Source organism: Carlito syrichta, unplaced genomic scaffold, assembly GCF_000164805.1.
Source record: "Carlito syrichta isolate Samal-C Ts95f unplaced genomic scaffold, Tarsius_syrichta-2.0.1 Scaffold303349, whole genome shotgun sequence".
Lineage (NCBI taxonomy): Eukaryota > Metazoa > Chordata > Mammalia > Primates > Tarsiidae > Carlito > Carlito syrichta.
Window position 1 is genome coordinate 236187 of NW_007247445.1, and position 21691 is coordinate 257877.

Genomic DNA, 21691 nt, shown 5'->3' on the forward strand with positions numbered 1-21691 from the left:
ACCTCACTAATCATCAAGGAGATGCAAATTCAAACTACGCTGAGATACCACCTAACTCCAGTCAGAATGGCCATTATCAATAACTCTAAAAATAACAGATGCTGGAGAGGATGTGGTGAAAAGGGACCACTTCTACACTGTTAGTGGGAGTGTAAACTAGTACAGCCTCTGGAAATCAGTGTGGCAATTCCTAAAAGCTCTAAAAATCGACCTTCCATATGACCCCACAATACCCGTATGGGGAATATACCCCGAAGAACTCAAATCAGTCTATAAAAAAGATACCTGCACACGCATGTTTATTGCAGCATTGTTCACAATAGTAAGATCAAGGAAGCAAACATGCTGTACATCAAAAGAGGACTGGATTAAAAAATGTGGTACATATACACAATGGAATATTACGCAGTCATAAAAAAGAACAATCATGAATTTCACAGCAACCTGATTGGAATTAGAGTTTAAAATACTGAGTGATCTCTCACAGAAACAAAGATCTATCACATGTTCTCTCTCATAAGTGGACCTTGAACAACTACCGTAATATTATAAGAAAAGGATTAACAGTGGCGGGAAACTATAGGGGGAGCAGGGAGAGGAAGAAAGGTGGGATTAACTGTAGTCAATATCTGTCTGGGGAAGGGGAGACACACCTCATCAACAAGGGTGCCTGAACAATGCATATTTGTATACCTAACCCTTAACTACCCCACAATTTTAAAATAAAAAATATATATTAATTTAAAAAATGGCCACATTCCAAGGACAGTGTAAAAAAATAATGTGCTTTTAAACTTAAACGACTTCTATGTCTGGCTTAACTCAGCTACAACATCAGTTTCTTATTACACATTTCTAAGTATTTTCTAAATAACTGTTTAATATAACCAAAATGGCCTTTTCTCAGCTTGTAACAGTGAGACCTGATGACAGTTGCTTAGAACAGAGGTCCATGGTTATAGCATCATCCCTGTTCTTGTAGCCCTTGTCTCTTCTTTCTCCTCTTGCCTCCTGGCTGCCCACACCTTGGGTATCACCAAGGCACCCTTGACATCTGGGCCATCCCCCAGACTCCTTTAGGAATCTGGGGCCCCAGGATGCTAGTCGTTGATCCTAGAAATGTGGGGGTGAGATTGGAATGGGAGGATGCCAGGGCTGGGCCCTCTGGTTGTCAGGCATGTCAATTGTCTCACTCTCTCCCTCCAGCTTCTTGGAGAATGTTAGAATGGTCTCAGTGGTTCCAGGATCCAAGGTTCCTGAGAATCCTAGGCCTAGAATTCCTGACTCAGAAGTTCCATAAACAAACCTTGAAAGTGGTGGAAAACAGTCCTGGCTCTTGCCCTCTCCTCCCCCGTATTCATCCTGCTGTTGTTTTTCCTGGTACAGTTTCCAGCCCATGTGACTTAGGCCAAGATGTAGAGTTTAGGTTGTGGCCAGAACTGGAGTGGTTTCAGATTGATTTAAACTCTGCCCCAGCCTGATGAATTAAGGGAAAACCATCTATTTTGGGGTGTCTGTCCTTGCTCTGAGTCCTAATGTAAATATATTTTTCTAAGTTTTCTAATTAAAGAATAAAGTTTTAAGGAAGTAAATAGTTCCTTGAAATTGTGGTTGGTGCACTGGAGGTTACCACTTCAGATAATTCTGAAGCACTGATGAGGTATGTGGCCCTGAGCTTAACTCTTTTTTGTTGTTGTTTTGTTTTGTTTGTTTGAATCAGAGTCTCACTCTGTCACCCAGGCTGGAATGCAGTGGCATGCTCAGAGTCACCGCAGTCTTAACTGCTGGGTTCAGGCAATCTTTTCACTTCAGCCTTCCAAGTGGCTGGAACTACAGGCGTGCGCCACCATGCCCAGCTAATTTTTTGATTTATTGTGGAGACAAGGTCTTGCCAAGTTGCTCAGGCTGATCTCGAACTCCTGAGCTCAGGCAGTCTTCTTGCCTCTGCCTCCCAAAGTGCTGGGATTACAGGCATGAGCCACCATGTCCAGCTGAGCTTAACTCTTAACTGAAACTTCCCAAAACTGAAAAGAGTCTAAGGGCACACTTGACTAGGGTCAAAAGGGTCTAGAAGCCAAGTCTTAAGATGCAGTATGGAACCAAAAATCTAGGTGATGTGATGATACTGTCTGGAACTGAACCAGACTCATTTAAAAACAGTAAGCCTATAATAGGTTAATATAAAATACATACAATGAAAAGCAAATATTCTCCAAAACAAAAATATGGAAAAAGCCAGTATAATTGTCAGTGTAGCTGTTTTCTATCCTTGTAAATTTCTTAATAGAAGACAACTAGCTTGGCTTTCATCTTCTGCATTCAATATTAATTATTATCTAGCTTAGGTTATGTGAAGAAAATTTAGCCTTGCAGAGCGGTAAGTGGAAAGGGAGAACTTCACAGACCTCTTGAAAGGGCCTCTGGGATTCTCAAGAACACTTGCATTTCTGCATTACATACCCATAGAGAAAATGGAATTGGGGGTGATGGCGACACTGCCATAGGTAAAACTCACTTCTGAGGGTGAGGAGCCATCAGAAGGAAGCCTATGGTTTTCCCCAGTAGAGAGTTATGTCATAGTAAATGACCTAGAAGGAATCCTACTTTCTGGGAACAAATTGCTATGACCTTAGCCAAATTGCTTAATTCCTTCAGTTTCTGTCTTTACGATGAAGATAATAGCAGCATTTGACCCTATATGAGGTTATGAGGTTAACCGTTAATATATTTGGGGCACTTAGGACAAGCATCACATGCAGTAACTATGAACTATTTCTAGTAGAGATCAATCAGTAATGAGAGAAAAAACTATCGATGAGCTGTTTTTCTGTAAGAGGCAAATCTGGGATGTTCATCAAACATCCCCTTTTGTCCCCTTTATGGTCAATAAGAAAATGGCACCACCATTGTGGCTCAATGGTTCAGGCCAAAAATTAGAAGTCTTCCTTAATGCCTAACCTCCTGCATAAAATCCATGAGCAGGCCAGGCTCAGTGTCTCAGCCTGTAATCCCACGCTTTGGGGGCCGAGGTGAGTGGATTGCCTGAGCTCGCGGGTTCGAGACCCGCCTGGGCAACTTGGCGAGACCTCATCTCCACAATAGATCAAAAAATTAGCCGGGCATGGTAGCGCGCGCCTGTAGTTCCAGCTTCTTGGAAGGCTGAGGCGGAAGGATCACTGGAGCCCAGCAGGTCAAGGCTGTGGTAGCCGGGAGCGGCCACTGCACTCCAGTCTGGGCGACAGAGTGAGACTCCAACTCAAAAAAAAAAAAAAATCCATGAGCAAGCACAGTCAGTTTGGCCTTATGCCCTCTCCTGCACCTGCACCTAGTCCAGTTCTATCCTGTCTTGCCAGGACTACTGAGACTCATTCTAACATGTCTTGAGGATTTCTTCTGGTGATGTTTTACTCTGTCTTTCATCAACCAAACTTATTATTTCTTTATGTCTCTATTTCATTTATTTCTAACTTTAAATTTTCTCTTAGAATCAGGAGGTACGTGTGAAGGTTTGTTACACAGGTGATGTAAGGTTTGTGATGGTGAGGTTTGTGCTTCTGATGAGCCTGTCCCTCCAACCCCTGTTGGTGGTGAGCCGGTTCACAATGGCTGGTTTTGCATCCATTATACCTCCTGGGCCCCTCCCATCTTTAGCAGTGCCCAGGGTCTATCTTTCCCATCCTTGTGCCATATGTGCCCAGTGTTTGGTACCCACTAATGAGTGAGAGCATACACTATTTAGTTTTTTGTTTCTGTGATAATTTACTTAGAATGATCATCTCTGGCTACATTCATGTTGCTGCAAATGACGTGATTTTCTTTTTATGGCTCTGTAGTATTTCATAGTGTATATATACCACATTTTCACATTTTCTTTATCCGTTGCACCATTGATGGGCACTTGCGTTGGTTCTATGTTTTGGCTATTGTGAATAGTACTGCAATAAACATGCAAGTGCAGGTGTCTTTTTGGCAGAAAATTTTATGCTCCTTTTGGTATATTCCTAGAAATGAGATTGCTAAGTTGAATGGGAAAACTATTTTTATTTCTTTGAGAAATCTCTAAACTGCTCTCCAGAGAAGGTGAACTGGCTTACATTCCCATCAATAGCATATGGTCATTCCCTTTTCTCTGCATTCTCACATCTGTTGTTTTTTTTGAATTTTTAATAATGGCCATTCCGATTGGTGTGAGATGGTATCTCATTGTAGTTTTTATTTTCAATTCTCTGATGATTAGTGATGTTGAGCATTTTTTTTCACATTTGTTGGACACTAGTATGTCTTCTTTTAAGAAGTGTCCATGTCCTTTGCCCACTTTTTAATGGAGTTATTTATTTTTATGTTTGTCAATTTGCATTCCTTGTACATTCTTGATATTAGGCCTTTGTCAGATGCGTAGTTTGTAAATATTTTTTCCTATTCTGTGGGTTATTTCTTTTTTTTTTTTTTGAGTCGGAGTCTCACTCTGTCACCCAGACTGGAATGCAGTGGCTACTCCCGGCCACCGCAGCCTTGACCTGCTGGGCTCCGGCGATCCTTCTGCCTCAGCCTTCCAAGTAGCTGGAAATACAGTTGCATGCTACCACGCCTGGCTAATTTTTGATTTATTGTAGAGATGAGGTCTCACCAAGTTGCCCAGGCGGGTCTTGAACCCGTGGGCTCAGGCAATCTACTCACCTCAGCCTCCCAAGGCGTGGGATTGCAGGCTGAGCCACTGAGCCTGGATGGGTTGTTTCTTTATTCTGTTGATAGTTATTTATTTATTTATTTATTTGCTACACACAGAAGTTTTTTAGCTTGATAAGGTGAATTTTAGTTTTTGCTGCGTTTGCTTTTGAGGACTTAGTCTCAAAATTGGTTGCCTAGGCCAGGAGAGTGCTCCTGGATTTTCTTCTAAGATTTTTATAGTTTGAGGTCCTACATTTAAGTCCTTGGTCCATTTTGAGTTAATTTTTGTCTTCTGCCTATGATTAACCAGTTTTCCCAGCACCATTAGTTGATTAGGGTGTCCTTTCCCCAGTGTTTGCTTTTGTCAACTTTGTCAAAGATGAGTTGGTTTTAGGTCAGTTGTTTATTTTCAGGCTTTCTATCCTGTTCCGTAAATCTTTCTTTCTGTTTTTGTATCATTACCATGCTATTCTGGTTACTGTAGCCTTGTAATAAAGTTTGAAGTCTGGGGTGGTATGATGCCACTTACTTTGTTCTTTGTGCTGAGGACTGCTTTGGATACAGGCTCTTTTTTGCTCAGCAACCAGATTTAATTTTTTAAATGTAAATCATTTGGCTCCCCCTCCAAAAGGGACCCTATAGTTTTCCATTCAACTTAAAAACCCAAACTATGTCTAAAGCTAGCAGAAGAAAATAAATAAAAATCAGAGCAAAGCTTGACATTGAGATTTTTTAAAAAAGACACAAAAGATCAACAAATCAAGAAGTTGGTTTTTCTTTTTTTTAATTTTAGAGTTGTGGGGAACAAGTGAGGATTTGCTACATAAGTAGGCTGCATGCTGGAGACTTGGGCTTCTAGGTGGCCCTCTCTCCCCTTAGGAGTGAACCAGGTAAACTTTGTGTTGCCACATGCTCCCTCCTTCTTCCTTCCCTCCTTTCCCTAGTAATGCCCAATGTCTTTCCATTCCACCACTGTGTAGTGTGACGAGTGTGCAGGGCCCACTTATGAGTGAGAACATGTTGTATTCAGTTCTTTGTTTATGTGATAGTTCACTTAGTATGATGGAATCCAGTTGCATCCAAGTTGCTGCAAAGGCCATGATTTTGTCCTTCTTCATGGATGCACAATATTCCATCATATATATGTACCACATTTCCTTTATCCAGTTCACTTTTGATGGATATTGGGGTTGGTTCCATGTTTTTGCTATTGTTAATAGTGTGGCAATAAACATACGTGCAGGTGTCTTTTTGTAAAACGATGTATGTTCCTCTGGGTATATTCTCAGGAGAATTGCAGGATCATATGGAAGCTCAATTTTTAGTTCTTTGAAAAATCACTACACTGTATCCTATAGAGATTGAACTAGCTTACATTCCCACTTAACAGTGTAGAATGTTCCTTCTTCTCTGCAGCCACACCAGCACCAGTTTTTGTTTTGTTTTGTTTGACTTATTAAGGATAGCCATTCTTACCTGCATTAGTTGGTATTGCATTGAAGTTTTAATTTGCATTTCTCTGATGATTAGGAAAACAGCATTTTTTCATGTTTGCTGGCTGCTTGTACGTCATCCTTTGAGAATTTCTGTTCATGTCCTTTGCCTACTTTTTTTTTTTTTTTTTTGAGTTGAAGTCTCACTCTGTCACCCAGACTGGAGTGCAGTGGCTGCTCCCGGCCACCATAGCCTCAACCTGTTGGGCTCCAGTGATCCTTTCGCTTCAGCCTTCCAAGTAGCTGAAACTACAGGCGTGCGCTACCATGCCTGGCTCATTTTTATTTTATTGTCGAGATAAGGTCTCACCAAGTTGCCCAGGTGGGTCTCGAACCCGCGGACTCAGGCAATCCACTCACCTCAGCCTCCCAAAGGCGCGGGATTACAGGCTGAGCCACCGAGCCCAGCCTTTACCTACTTTTTATGGGGTTGTTTTTCCTTTTACTTCATTTGAGTTCCTTGCGGATCCTGGATGTTAGGCCTTTGTCAGATGCATAGCCTACAATGTTTTTTTTTCCAATTCCATGGGTTTTCTCTTTACTCGCTTGATGGTTTCTTTTGCTGTGCAAAAGCTTTGCAGCTTGATAATAACCCTCCTGTCTATCTTGCACTTGCTTATAAGAACTTAGTCATTAATTCATTGCCTACTCCAAATGTCCAGAAGGGTGTTCCCCATGTTTTCTTATAAGATTCTTATAATTTGAGGTTTAACACTTAGGTCCTTGATCTACTTTGAGTTGATTTTTGTATACGATGATAGGTAAGGCTCCAGTTTCATTCTTCTGCATGTGGCTAGCCAGTTTTCCCAATACCATTTGCTAAATATGGTTTTCTTTCCCCAATGTTTGTTATCAGTGGCTTTATTGAAGATGAGTTAGTTGAGGGATTGTGTTTTTATTTCTGGATTCTCGGTCCTGTTTCATTTGTCTATGTGCCTATTTCTGTACTAGCCATCTTGGTTACTGTAGCCTTGTAATATAGTTTAAAGTCTGAAGGTGTGATACCTCCAGCTTTGTTCCCTTTGTTGAGGATTGCTTTGGCTATTCTGGCACTTTTTTCTTCCTTATGAATTTTCATATTCATATTGGCCAACTCAGCTTTTATTTCCTGCACTGTTTTTGTTGGCTAGGTGATCTGTGCCTCTGTCTTCTCATGGCTTTCCTTCACTTTTGCCATTCATAGTCTGAATTCTGTGTCTGTCATTAGGGACAGATCATTCTGTATGGTTTCATTGCCTGGGGTCAGGGAGGACTTTTTGTGAGTGACTCATTAAGGCTTTGGGGATTGCCGGTGTTTTTTCATTGGTTCTTCCTCATCTGTGAGAACAAGTTCTCTTCTCATTATTTTGTTTTGATTTGGTTTTGGTTTTTAATTAGATAAGGTTGCTACTGTTGAGGTGACCTTTTGTGGGACATTTTTTATTTTTATTTTTATTTTTATCCCACAGAATGCTCCCCTGTTGTGTTGCACCCCTTCTTCCCCTGAGAGTGGCAGTCCATGAAGGCCCACCCAATGTGGGTTCTGCTGCTTTTCTGGATCTAGCTGCTCTAGAAGGTTGCCACTGTTTGGCTGGTGCTAGGGGGTGTCTGTGGGGAGCGGATGAGCACTTTACAGACAGCAGACCTGGAGCAAAGGTAAGGCCCCAAGCGAAGGCAAGGTCCCGCTTGGTTGCTACACACCTTAGCCAAAAAGCAAGGGATGCAGCATGCTACACGAAATGACTCAGAGCCCACTCAGAGCCCACACATCTGGGTTCAAATAGTACAGATAAAGCCTTGGTAACAACAAGATAACTGTGGAACAGCTTGTCATTTAGGTAGCAGCAAAATTCTGTTGTAGTTCCCTCATAGACCTTGAATCCCTCCCAACGTCCTTTGTGCTTATTATAAAATAAACATGCTGAGCTAGTTCGTGGCTACTTCTCCATCAGAGGAAAGTGTCTCATCTGGCCCCAACTTTTCTTTATGACTTTGTGTCTGTGCCTTTCTTATTCTCTTGCTGTTCTCTCTCGGAACTCTCAAGAGACAGCCACGTGGGCCACAGCAGGTGTCTGCAAGGTATCTTGTGATGTGAAGGAACAGAGATTGAGTTTCTAAGGGAAGCTAGTAATCTGTGTCTCTAGAGAACCCTCTGGAGAAACTTACTGGTCTGTGAGATGTACGCTGGCATAGACTTTGTTCTGATCTCCTTCTCAGGGGCTGTATTATTGTCTCGGATGTTGTAATGGGCTCTCCCAGTTGGAACCCAGTCAGGAGGTGACACTTGAAGAAAACATCCATCTGTGATGGTGGCTGTGGGCTCTTTTTTTCCCCCCTTGGTCTCTCTTCCCCCAGGGAAGTGTGCAAATGACTTGGGTGATGGTTATGGCTATGGGAACGCCCAAAGATTCTCAGTCTCTGGGATTTTGAGGTGGATGGGAGGGAAAAGTTGGTCAGGGAGGGCTATGACAAACTCCCCAGCTTTCCCTTGACTACCCAGTGGGAAACAAGACCCCTGGCTGCTGTGGTCATACTGCAGGGATAGCTGAACCTTTTCTGTTGTATAAGTTCACACAGGGAGAGAGAGACCATCAGGTCAGCAGGCACCATGCTCCCTGCCACCTCCAGCTCCTCCTCTCTTGTCTGAGGCTGGTGGTACTCAAAACTCAAAGTATTTTTCTGCAGCGATGTTTCTCCTGTGGACTGGACTGGCTGGCCTGGACTCTGATCCCAGCTGTGAGCACTTAGTGAAGAACGGGAAGGGGGATGGCCCCCTGGCCACTGTGGCAGCACTACAGGAATGGCAGTGCCATCTGCTACCCAGAAGCATTCACATGAGGAGAGAAGGTTACTGGGAACTCCTCTGACTCCCCTCCCTCACTGCTTATATTGGGGAAACATGCCCTTGGGGCAAGTGAAGGTGGCAGGGATCTTTCTCCATCTGGGAGCTGGACACCAAATGCTGCCTGCTGGAAATGAGTTCTCAAGGCAGTCTGGATGTGGGTGTTCAGAGCTCAGATGGATTCTCAGCTCCATGTGGGCTCTGGCAGCGTGCTGTTATGCCATATCCAGGCCATTTCCCATGTGGGACTGGAGTCTCATGAGACTGGGGTTGGAACCCTAGCAGTCCATGTTAGCAGAAAGTGCTGAGTTCTATTTTCCCATTTTTCACATATGCAGCAGCTCTCAGATTCCACTGTGAGCCAGATGGGCATGGGGCCTCCCAGTTCCAAAACTGACTTCCCCTTCTCTCTCTTCCCTGCTCTCTGTGTGTCCCAAGAGTCCTATGTGGGATGTGGAGTACATCCTTCACCTCAGCCTGCTCAAACTGCACTCTTAAATCAATTTTTCTTTCCCACAAAAACAAGGCAAAGCCACAGCAGGTCATGAGGAGTTCATAAAAACTCAATGAACTGCAATGGCCATGTCAGGAGGTTGCAGGTTAAACAAAACTCACAGAGACAAGCAATAGGAGAGCAGCTTAGAACCTGAAACCCAAGCAAAAACCCTGTTCCTTGAATGGTGGGGGGGGGGGAAGCACATATCCCCTCCTCTCCCTCTACTGGTTAAAGGGGATTCTGGCTTTTCATGCTCAGGGCAACCACTATTCTCCCTCCTGGAGGTGATAGGTAGTTCTATGATGAAGGGAAGAGGGGAAGTGCACAATGTGGTAGGGCAGGAATATAAGGAAACGTAGCAGAGTGGTTTTTCATGAGCAGATAGAAGTATAACTAGCTGTAGTATGTGATCCCATGACTGCAGCAATATCCAATATGGGATCAGCCCTAGATATGAGGGAGGGGGGGAGGGAAAGGAGAGGGAAGGAAGGTATTGAACATTTAGGGCTATTTAGGGTAATTGCCTCTTCCTGTACTGCTATTCTTGAGAGTGATGCTCTTGATCCCCATGAACCAATCAAACTTGATGTCCCCTTGAGCCAGATTCCCTTTCTGGGAGTCCAGTGTGATCTACCTGGATCTTATTCCATTTAAGAACAGAACAGGTCTTGACATCCAATATAGGGGGCAAATGTGTACAGGAAACAACTAGGTCTGAGTCAGAAAGATTTGGTCTTCTGGTAATTTCCTGGCCAATTAATTTAATTTTCTTGAGTTTTAAGTTTCTTAGCCATTAAACTGCAGGTGCCCTCAGAGTTGCAAGAAAAATAAAATGAAGATTCTAAGCACAGTGTCTAATGTATAGTAAAATACAAATTTAGTGGGCTTATTTTTTTCTTACCTTTATATATGATTATTTCTTTCACCCAAGCAGACCTTTGATACTCAAGCTGACCCATGGTTGGGGATCCCATTTGCACAGTGGGAGACTAGTGCAGTTTGTATTGAGTCTATGTTTACCATTTAAGAAACATCAAATTCCCCCAGGGACCTCCATGGGCACCTGTCTCTCACTCTGTAGCAGCTTTCCTCCATTCCTCTGGGTTCTGCAAATGTGTCCCCACTCCTTGGATTAGGCTTCTAATCGATGTCTACTTTTATATGGTTGTGATATATAGTCTTTGTCAATTTAATAGTTCAGATTATAGTACTGAACTTTTAAACCAAATACTAATCTAGGTGTTGCTGTGAAAGTACTTGGGGATGTTGTAAAACATGTACAGTGCATTTACTGTAGTATAAAAAATCCTGCCAGAACTTCCAACCTGAAGCAAGTCCTAGAGGTTACAGCCACATTAGCTCCACAATCACATGAGCCAATCCATTAAAATACCTGTTTCTCCATCTTCCCACATACACAAACAAGCGCACACAATCTTATAAATAAGTAAATCTGAAGAATATGTACTAAAATAGATATTAAGTATGTGGTATCATGGTGAAAGTAACATAAACAGAGATTATGGATTCAGGGTTGTAAGTCAAAAGTTTACAATGGGCTCTATCAGTTTATTTACCTTAGGTTATTACCTAAGTTAAATATTACCTTAGTTAAATAAAGTCGAGATGTCACAACCCCCTTGGTTTACTGTAGAGGAAAGTGTGCAAAGGCTTAGGGAGAGTGGAGAGCTAGAGTGGACTTATAATGTCAGGCCTGCTCACTCACACAGGAGGGTCTAGGGAACACATTTCTCACAACATGAAAAATAATGGTGTGAGGGAAGCGCGGTATCCTGAAAGAGCTCTGAGATCAAATATTATAGTGGGAACTGCAGGACTGGGATTTTTAAATGCAATAAGGATAATTGGATCCAGGGGTGGCAAGGACTATGGGGCTGTCCTTAATCACCAAAGAAAAGGCTTCTGTGGTTACCATATTGGTTAGCATAGTCAAAGCAATAATCAGAATGGTTTGATTCACAGAGACCAGCATTGGGTGGTTGTTTGTGTTACCCATAGAAAAGAACCAGATGGGCAATACCAAGTTCTTACTTGTTCTTTAAAAAAGGAAGAATACTATTAATAGGTCAACTGAATAGAAGGCTAACTTAAAATAACAAAACACAGATTCACAGCCCTCAATCAATTCCCAGACTTGAGCCAGTTTGCAGACCCACAACCCCTTAAATGAAGGGGAGACTGGGTCATATTGAGGAAGAATGCTGCTACATTGCCAAAAATTTATATTATTCATCTTTCTCCCAGTCTTCCCCAAATGAACCTATGGCTTTTACCAGGATAACTATGACTTGTGGAAAAGGAAATTTTCAGACATTTGGTGAGTTACTGGACACGGGCTTTGATTTGAAACTAATTCCCAGAGGCCTAAAACATTACCGGTCCACCAGAGTAGGGGCTTATAGAAGTCAGGTGGTCAATGAAGTTTTAGTTCAGGTTTTCATATCACAGTGGGTCTAGTGGGTGCCAGAACCCACCTTGTGGTTGTAATAAACACATATTCAACAACTGTCAGCAACCCTACATTGGTTCTCTCACCTATGGTTTGAGGACAAGTATAGTAAAAAGGGTCAATCGTAAGCCACTGGCTCAACATAGTAAAATAGTAAACCAAAATTGAAAGTACGTTGTGTGCCACATGTATTCTTTCCAAAGGGTGACCTCAGCAGAGGAAAATTTAAGTAATTAAGTGAATAGGATGACCCATTCTGTGGACAGCAGTCAGTCTCTTTTTTCAGCCATTCCTGTCAGTGGGCAGGAACAAAGTGGACTCATAAACAAAGTGGCCATGATGCAAGGATGGAGATTATGCCTGGACACAGCAACAAGGACTTCCACTCACCAAGGCCAACGTAGCTAAGGCCACTGTAGTGTGTCTAGTCTACCAGAAGAAATATCAACATTGAGTACCCCATATAGCACTAATTCCGGGGGTGATCAGCAAGCTGCCTAGTGACAGGTTGAGTACATTAGAAACTTCCATCTTGGAAGAGGCAATATTTTGTTCTAAGTGTATGAATTTTCCTTTTCTGCCCTCAATTCTTCTGTCACAACTACTGTCTAGACTTGTAGAATGCCTTATCCACCTTCATGATCTTCCATACTGCGTTGTTTCTGATAGAAAACTCACCTGACTGTAAATGAAGTATGTCAAGGGGCCAATGCTCATGGAATTTACTTTCATATCATATTGCCCATCATTGTGAAGCAGCTGACCTGGTAGAATGGTGGGTTAATCTTTTGAAGACTCATTTACAGGGTCAGCTAAGTGACAATATTTTGCATGACTGGTGTGCAAGGCACTGCCTTCTCCAGGATGCTATATGTGCTCTAAATCAACGGATAAGTTATGGTGCTGTTTTTTCCATAGCCAGCATTCATGGCTCCAAAGAATCAAGGGGTAGAAATGTGAGTGTCACCACTCACTATTACTCTTTGTGACATACTATCAAGCTTTTTGTCTTTTGTCCCCCAACATTATGTTCTGTTGATATAGAAGTCTTGGTTCCAAAAAGAGAAATGCTTCCACCAGAAGACAAATGATTCTATTGAACTGGAAGTTAAGATAATCCCTGTCCACTTTGAGCTCCTCCACCACTGAATAAACAGAAAAAGAAGGGAGTTACTGTGCTGGCAGGGGCAATTGATCCTGACTACCAAGGGGAAATTACTTCTGTTCCACAATAAAAGAAAGAATATCTGTGGAATACAGATCTCTCAAGGTGTCCTCAGTACTACCCACTACCATGCCCTTTGATTAAAGGCAATGGAAAACTATAGCAACACAACTCAGGAATTAATGTCAAGGCCCAATTCCTTCAGAAATGAAGATTTGGGTCACTGAACCTTATAAAGAACCACGGCCAGCTGAACCAAGACCTGAAGGCTAAGGGAATACAGAAAGGGTAGTAGAAGAAGGGCCTCATGGGCCCCTCCGTAGAAGGAGCTGCCTGGTGCCTGGCCCTACAGAAAGGTCTGCTGGAGGGGCTGTGCTTATCATTACTTAGTACTTTTATCTCCCCCATGAGGAAGCATTTGCTTCACCCATGAACTTAGGCACTGTTTTCTTATTTGTAAAGGGGGTTTAGCTACAGGGATGAGGTATGTGGGCTTCCTGTGCAAAATAAAATGCATCAAAGAGAGCTGTAGATACAGCCAGGGCACTGTCAGGAGTATCTGGGACTGGAAGGCAGAGTCAGCCTGAGAGGATCCATCCCCTACCTCCCACCCCTGGCTGCCCCCACACCACCCTCACTATCCCTTTATCCTGGGACTCTGAACAGGAGGAATGGGGAGGACTCTGCTCAAAAACCTGTGCTGAAACCTCCACAGTGATGTTCAGTTGGTACTTAGGGGACCAGGGAGAGCTCAGAGCCAGTCTTCCTAGTCCTACGTCAGATTAGTGTCAGTGGGTAGAGAAGACCCATATGCTTCATGCAGAGAAATCATCAGGACTTCCAGGAATGATCTCAAGTTTGAGGTTTTGCAAGGGCCCTAGGAAGACTGGGAAGAGGTCAGACTCTCTTCATTCTCTCATGTATTCAATATTTATGGAGCAAGTGTCTACTGTGTGCCAGTGAGTGCAATCCAGAATTCACCATCTCTGCCCTCAGGGAGGTGACATCGCAGTGGGAAGGAGCCCAGGAAGACAGAAAAGTGTGTCAAGCTTCCCTTATTAAAGGAGAGGTGGTCACTCCATGAATCAAAGGCTCCCCACATGGAGGCTTTGGCCAGCCTCTCATTAGTGCAAGGCCTGCCCATGCCAGGCCTGCCAAATTGGGGATGGGCAGTGGGGGGCTGACTCCACAGGTGGGGGCAAGAGACTCAAGGGTATAGCCATTGGTGGGGAAACTCTGGGAGGGCAATGAGGAGGAAAGGCCTGACACTGCTGCTCACTTCCTCCTCACCACCCCCAGCACCACAGTCCCCATCCTAAGTACCTGGCTGGATCAATAATCAGTGGGTTTCTGTCAGTCAGTACCCTGACTCCATGTACTCTAGCCTTCACACAGCTCCATGTATCTGGCTCAGCCCTGGAATGTTATACCTACCTTCTCCCAGCCTAGGGCAGCAGGCAGGACCCACTGGGGCAGAGCCTGAGAGTAAGGAGCTCTAGGGTGAGTTCATGGGAGAGAATGTGGGAAGGGAGCAGAGCTGGGCCACACTAAGCAGAGCTCCCAAAATCTAGGATGAAACCAGGATCCTGAGAAACTCAGACCAATCATATGATGAACTGCAGTCTGGGAAGACTTCCAAGAGGTGGGTTCTTGGCCTTGGGATTCACTGAAAGAGTGGGAAGATTTTTCAATTCAAAGACACATGGAAAGTCAGTCATACTAAAGATCTTTTCTTCTCTTGCAGCTCTAATAACAAACTTCAGCAAAGCTCAAAAACCACCTGCAGAGTTAGAGTCATCTCTAGCTCCATTCCCAGCTCCAGAGCCACAGCTGACTCAAGCAACAGCTCTAGAAAAATCTAAGGAGCTAGAGCCAACGCCAGCACCCAGTGTGGCCCTAGCTCAGAGCTCCAGCAAAACCCGTCACCAACTCCTGCTCCAGTGCTGAAGCAACCCCAGCAGGAGCACTAGCCCATCTCTGGAGTTACATTCAGCTCCAGCTCCAGCTGTAGAGTGCCAGCCAGTGGTACCAGCTCAAGACACAGAGTCAACAACAGAAACTGTTCTAGTAGCAACTCCGGTTCTAGAAGCCCCTTCCCCACCAAATCCAGGGCAAACACTCCCAGCAGCTCCTAGCCAGCGTCAGCTCCCATCCATCTCCCCAGTGCTAGCTCCTGCCCTGGAGTTTCCCTGCCCCTCTTGACAATTGCCATTTGTTTTAATGTTTTTCTCCTTCACATTTTTAAGGTTTACTATATCTTATCTTATGCATGTCCCTATTCTGGATTTTTAAAATATCAGTGCAATCGCTGATATTTAAATGAGACTTTTTGTGTGGACTCATATATGAATAAACTGATTTTTTATTTGCTTGTTTTTTATAAAAATAATTCAGGCCGGGCTTGGTGGCTCAAGCCTGTAATCCCAGAACTTTGGGAAGCTGAGGTGAGACGACTGCCTGAGCCCACAGATTCGAGAACAGCCTAGGCAACTTGCCAAGACCTCATCTCTACAATAAATTAAAAAATTAGCCAGGTATGGTAGTTCCAGCTACTTGGAAGGCTGAGGTGAAAGAATTGCCTGAGCCCAACAGGTCAACACTGGGGTGGCCATCAGTGTGCCATTGCACTCCAGCCTGGGCAATGGAGTGAGACTCCAATGCAAATAAATAAATAAATAGATCAAAAGGGAATTCCCACATAGGTAAAAGTATGTATGTTAGGTATAAAACCCTAATAGCAAATATTTTCATAATCTTAGGGTAGAAACTGCTTTCCTAGGACATGAGAGACAGAAGACACAAAGACAAACCACAAACTGGAAAAATATTCTTTATAACCCATGACCAAGAAAGGTTTAATATCCTAATGATATATTATAGGTACAGTAAATATATGAGGTCTTTGTACCATTAGGATATTAAACCTTTCTTTGGCCATGGGTTATAAAGAATACTTTTCCAGTTTGTGGTTTGTCTTTGTGTCTTCTGTCTCTCATGTCCTAGGAAAGCAGTTTCTACCCTAAGATTATGAAAATATTTGCTATTAGGGTTTTATATTTAACGATTATATATATATTATATGTATATATAATTTTTTTAAAGGATAAAGGGCAATCACATACAACTCAAAAAGGGAAGCAACACATAATGACTTGCAAATGTCGGTGCTGCTTGGCCTCCCTGAAGACATGACTTACAAATGTACACATTCCTAAGATGCCATTCGTCCCATTAGACTGGCAGGATTTGCTATCTGGTTACAACCTGCACTGATGAGAATATGGGAAGAAGAGGCCCAGGAAACCACCAGAGACATGTTCATGGCTACATGTCTCATTAAAGTTGTAAACATGTGCCCCTTTAACCTAGCACTGCTCACCCTAGAGATTTATCCCTCAGGAACCATTGCATGGTTTCTCCAGATTGATTTCAAGACCACTTATCACAACACTGGTTAAAATAGCAGGGAACTGAAAACATCACTGACATCTATGTATAGGGAAGGACACACAAATTCTGTGCAGCTGCTGAGGTGGGTAGGTGTGGGGGTTTCTGTGTACCCACAAGAGAAGTGTCAATGAAACTGCTACCTGACTATCAGTCTGTGTTGAGGGTCTATTTTTAAAGTGATATATATATATGGAATAAACACACACAGACAGACATTCATGTAAATGAATCTTTGAGAGTGTGTGACTGATGAACAGAAACAGGGAGAAATGAATGAGAGACACAACCTGAGAGATGTAACCAAACCATTAATGATGCTCAGCTTTGCTGAGTTAAAATTTCAAAATATTTTATGTCTGCTTCAAGTAATACTTAAGTATTTTACAAGGTGCATGTCATTTTTATAACTAAGATTAACTTTTAAATACTATCAATTTATCATTCACTGTTCGGCAATTAAAGTACATTGCCTAGTTTTTAATTGTTAAGGTGTTTCTTACAAAGGCAAACAATATTTATCAGAGTAAATAAGGAATTCATATGAATGAAGAATAAAATAATGGATGAAGTCCTTCCAGCCAGAAGCAGCTCTCTTCCCACAAGGTTTCTCCCTTCTTGTCCTCTTTCCTTGACATTTGGGTGTAAGACTGCAGCTCTTCGTAGCTGGCTGGGGAGCCCTTCAGGCTGTGAGCTTATCTGTAATCTTGTATCCCCACAGGGGGCATTGCCCAGTCAACCATGCATATCTGGTGCATTTTCAGTGTTTGTGAATCTCAGTTCACTCAGCAGCCTTTGCAATTGAATGTTGGATCATTTTCATTTGTCACTACTATAACAGTACTGAAAGAAATGTGTACATTCACAAATACCTCTTTTTTAAAGAATAGATCTTTCCACATGGAATTTTGGAATAAAAATGTATACATGTGTTTAAGGTTCTACCCATAGTTTCCACCATCTGAGTTATCTTTATCAAGTTGGAGCCTCATTGAGAAGAGAAGGGACTGCAGACACTGAGGCTGAGGCCTGAAACTGGAGGGACAAGCCCCAGTGAAGGCCATGATGGGACACAGAGTGAGCAGGCAACAGGAAGGCCTCACCCCAGCTCATAACTCAGTTCTAAGTAAAACACCTGGCCCTGCCTCCAGCACAGAAGAGAGGACAGGTCGGACCACCCTGCTCTCCCTCCAAGCACAGAGCCCCTTCCTCTCAACCAGGAAAGGAAGGTCAGGGAGTTATAGAGACCACCTTAAACATGCTGGAGCAGGTGAAGTTCCCCATTTCAACAGCAAGACACACCTAGCTCTGTAAGCAGAAATCGCCTTCACAAAGCATATCGGGCACTCAGAAGCTGCAGGAGGTCAGAGCACCAGGCTGGGGGCTTTGAAGCAGGGCCCAGCCCCAAACTTTCCCCAGGCTCCTCCAGCAGTGACCCCCCAGCCCCACCCTTGTGCCATCCCTAGCCCTGGTATCCCTCACATTCAGGATCTGTGCAGGAGGGGGTTCTGCTTCCTACCCAAAACCAGAGTGAGGAGGAGGGGTGAGAGCCCTCATTTCCCTCAAGATAAGGTCAGGGGAATCCACCTGTCTGAGGCTGTTGAGTGAGGCCCAGGTCAGTAGCCTGTCTCTTGTCTGCTGAGAGATAGAGCCCCCCACAGTTATCATCAGCCCTCACAGGGAGGAATCTCGTGGCTCTTTCTGAAGGAAGAGAGAGAGAATTCCTCTATTACATGGAGGAACAAGTGAGAACAGAGAGCAGCAAGGACTAAGGGAAAGGCTGCCATCAGCTGATCAGGCCCTTGAAGGTAGCAGCCAGGCTCTGTGGCTTGTAGAAAGTGGCCACAAATCAAACCCACCAAAGTCTCCCTCAAAAAAAAACAACAACAAAAACACCTTACATAATGACAGGCAAATAATCCTGGGCCCCCTGATAGCCCTGAAAGCTAGAGATGATGAACCCGGAGATGATGGTAAGCAGAATGGCTGGATCAATGGGCCCATTCCAGGGTTGCAGGCAGCTCAGTTTGGCTGCCTCGCACTGGGTGGGGCCCTGTCCCTGGGTACTCCATCACCCCGGAGTGCAGGATTTCACACAGGACCATCACTGTCCACAGGAATAAGAACACAAGCTGAGGGTCCTGGGCAGACCTGTTCTGCAGCATCTGAAAGCAGGAGCCCCAGTAACGGGCTCAGCCAGAGACACCACATCCATGCTATGTGAAGAAAGGTTTTCCTGAGGAGTAATAGTATTGGAGCGAGTTAGGCCTGCCAGGCAGAGGGAACAGAGTGGGGAGAGACAAGGAGCAGACACCAGCAGGGGGCCAGTGGTGGGGGTAGGAGCAGTCAAAGTGTAGGGTTACTGGGCATTTACTCTGGCCTCTGGTCTTGATGTGAATGACTTCTCTGAACCCTCATGACAACTCCATGAGTAGAACTATTATCCCCATTTTACTGATGAACTAATAGAGGTTTAAACTTGCCCCCTCTATGACAGAAAACAAAACAAGCCAGAATTTGAGGCTAGAATTTGTTAGAGCCTCTTATGGTCTACCTGCTGATGAGGCTGCACCCAGATGCTGCAGGAGGGACCACTCAACTCTGAAGTTACATGAAACTCAGGTCCTGGTGCCCAGCGAGATGCTTTGTCCTTCCTGAAAATTGCATGATTCTGGATCTGGGTGACCTGCTGTAACCACGATGGGCCCTTCCTTGGCTGCCTCAAGCATAAGAGGTGACTACCCCACTACCCAAATTCAGTTGAGGGCTTAAGACCAAGAGGGTGCTATTCTGGAGGGAGCAAGAACCTCCGAGCACCAGAAAGCTGGCTGAATAAAAAGATAATATTAAGAAAAAGCAGAGTTCAAAGCCAGAGAGACACAGGTTCTTGTTTCTGCTTACCTCCTTCTAGCTGGGTGAACCCAGGCAAGGCTCTGAGCTTTCATCTCTCCATTTGAAAAATAACTGGGCTTGCCTGAGGAGGTGATGGGAAAATTACCCAAGGATTCATCAAGAACTCTTACCTGGTACCTTGACCCCATTAGCAGTCACTGCCAGCCAGTCACGGTTTTCCTCTAGGCAATGTCCTGAAGGGTCCTCCTTAGGTGACTCTTCCAGCTCTCAGGAGTATTGAGCATTATTTGAGTTTCAGAAGATCCAGGATGACAGTATGTTGTTGGTGTGAGTGACTCAGTTCTGAAAGGACAGCCGGAAGCACTCCGCTCACCATCCAGAGAGTGTACTGTGATATCCTGGAAATGTCCTCCAAAATTTAGGTACACAACGTTTCCAAAAAGAATATTATCATATATTCCTAGTTACTTTTTCACTTCATATGAGCACTTACACATTTCATTCAATCTTTTAAAATATATTAAATATGATTTCAGCAACTGCATAGTATCTCAATGTATTTTGTATATAAATTGTGTTTTAGTTCTAATTTAGAAATGTATTGCCAATAAAAGTTTTGACTTTTAACTTAAAACTTGCCATTTAAATATTCTTTAATAATTCCCCTGAAGCATTAAAGTCCATATGAAAAGTAAGTTTTTACAGTCTTTTTTTTTTTTAGCCTTAATATGCTTTATTATCATATACTTCTGAGGAAATTCTAACTGTTGTTATTTTTGCATTGACTAATTTTTTTTCATTCAAATAACATTTTAAATGTGTACTTTAAGAATGGTAATGAAGAAATGTACTGGAGAATAAAACCCACCACAGTTACTGGCTCATCTTGGGGTGAATTCCTGCTTCACTCTTTCCTTCCATCACTTATTCAGTCACTATTCACTGGTCCTGGCTCTGTGCCAGCTCACCTTTATCAGTGGCCTGCAGTCTGGAAGCACTTTCTGAGGTAGGTTATTGGGATGGGGCTTCTCTTTAAGACAATGGGATGTTTTCTGTCTCTGGGTAGACAAATTGAAAAGCAATGATTTGGGCGGCCATTTCTCCTCTTGAAGCTCCAGATTTAGTGCCAACTCTAAAACCAGCTCTGTGGCTAGTGATAGCCCTAATGCCTGCTCTACCATCAGATCCAATCATAACAATAGCCCCAGCCCCAGCCATATCGCCAGTCTTGCATCAGCTCTGGAGTTATAGTCATTTCTGACAGAGGCAGTCTATAGTAGAGGCAGATCTAGTGCCCAGCTACAAAGCTTGAGCCAACTTCATCACCAGATCTTGCAGTGTACCCTGAGCTTAGTCCAGCTCTGGCTTCAGTGTCACTTTCAGATTTAGATACAATATCCCTTCTAGTGTTAGAGCCAGCTAACTCTAGCATCAACTCCAGAGCTACAATCGCCTCTATCGCCAGCTCTAGAAAAAGGTTCAGGGCTACAACCAGCTCCATCACCATCTCTGGATCTAGAATTACTTCCTACACCATTTGCAAAGTTATAGGCAATTACAGGTCCAGGGCTAAAGCTAGCTTCAGCACCAATTCTGGCAACAAAAACAGAGCTTCCTGTAGAGTTAGAATTCTCTTCAGAGCTAGTACTAGCACCAGAATTAGCTGTAGTACCACCTCCTGAAAGGAGCAATCTCCATCGACAGCTCTAGTAGTAGCTGCAGCAGTCACTCCAGTACACTAGTTAGAGCAGCTCCAGGGTTAGAGCCAACTCTAGAACCGGCTTAGGCACTGTTTCAGGAGCTACATTCTCCAGACTTGGAGCTACTACCAGTCATAGAGCTGGAACTCCATAACCTTTCATTTTAAGTTCCTGAGAGAGAACCAGCTTTCAGCTGTAGTTCCAGTGCCACTTGCAAAAGTCTGAGCTGGCACCATCTCCTGAACTAGAGCCAGCTCCATAAGGATCTTTGACACCAACTCCAGACATAGAGGCAACTCTATTACCACCTCCTATGCCAGCTCTACAGCTTGAACTAGATCCAAAACCAGCTCCATAGATAGAGTACCGGGTTTAGAGAAAGAGCCAGATTCAGCAGCAGCTGTAGCACATACTCTAGAATTAGAACTCGCTGCTCTGGCCTTCATTGGCCAGTAGTTTCTTCAATTTTATGAGTTCTCTTTTTACTCTCTTCAGAGTGTCCTTTGATGCTCTAAGGTTTTGAAATTTTATTATGTCCGATTTATTGTTGTTGGGTTTTTTCTTTGTTACTTACACTT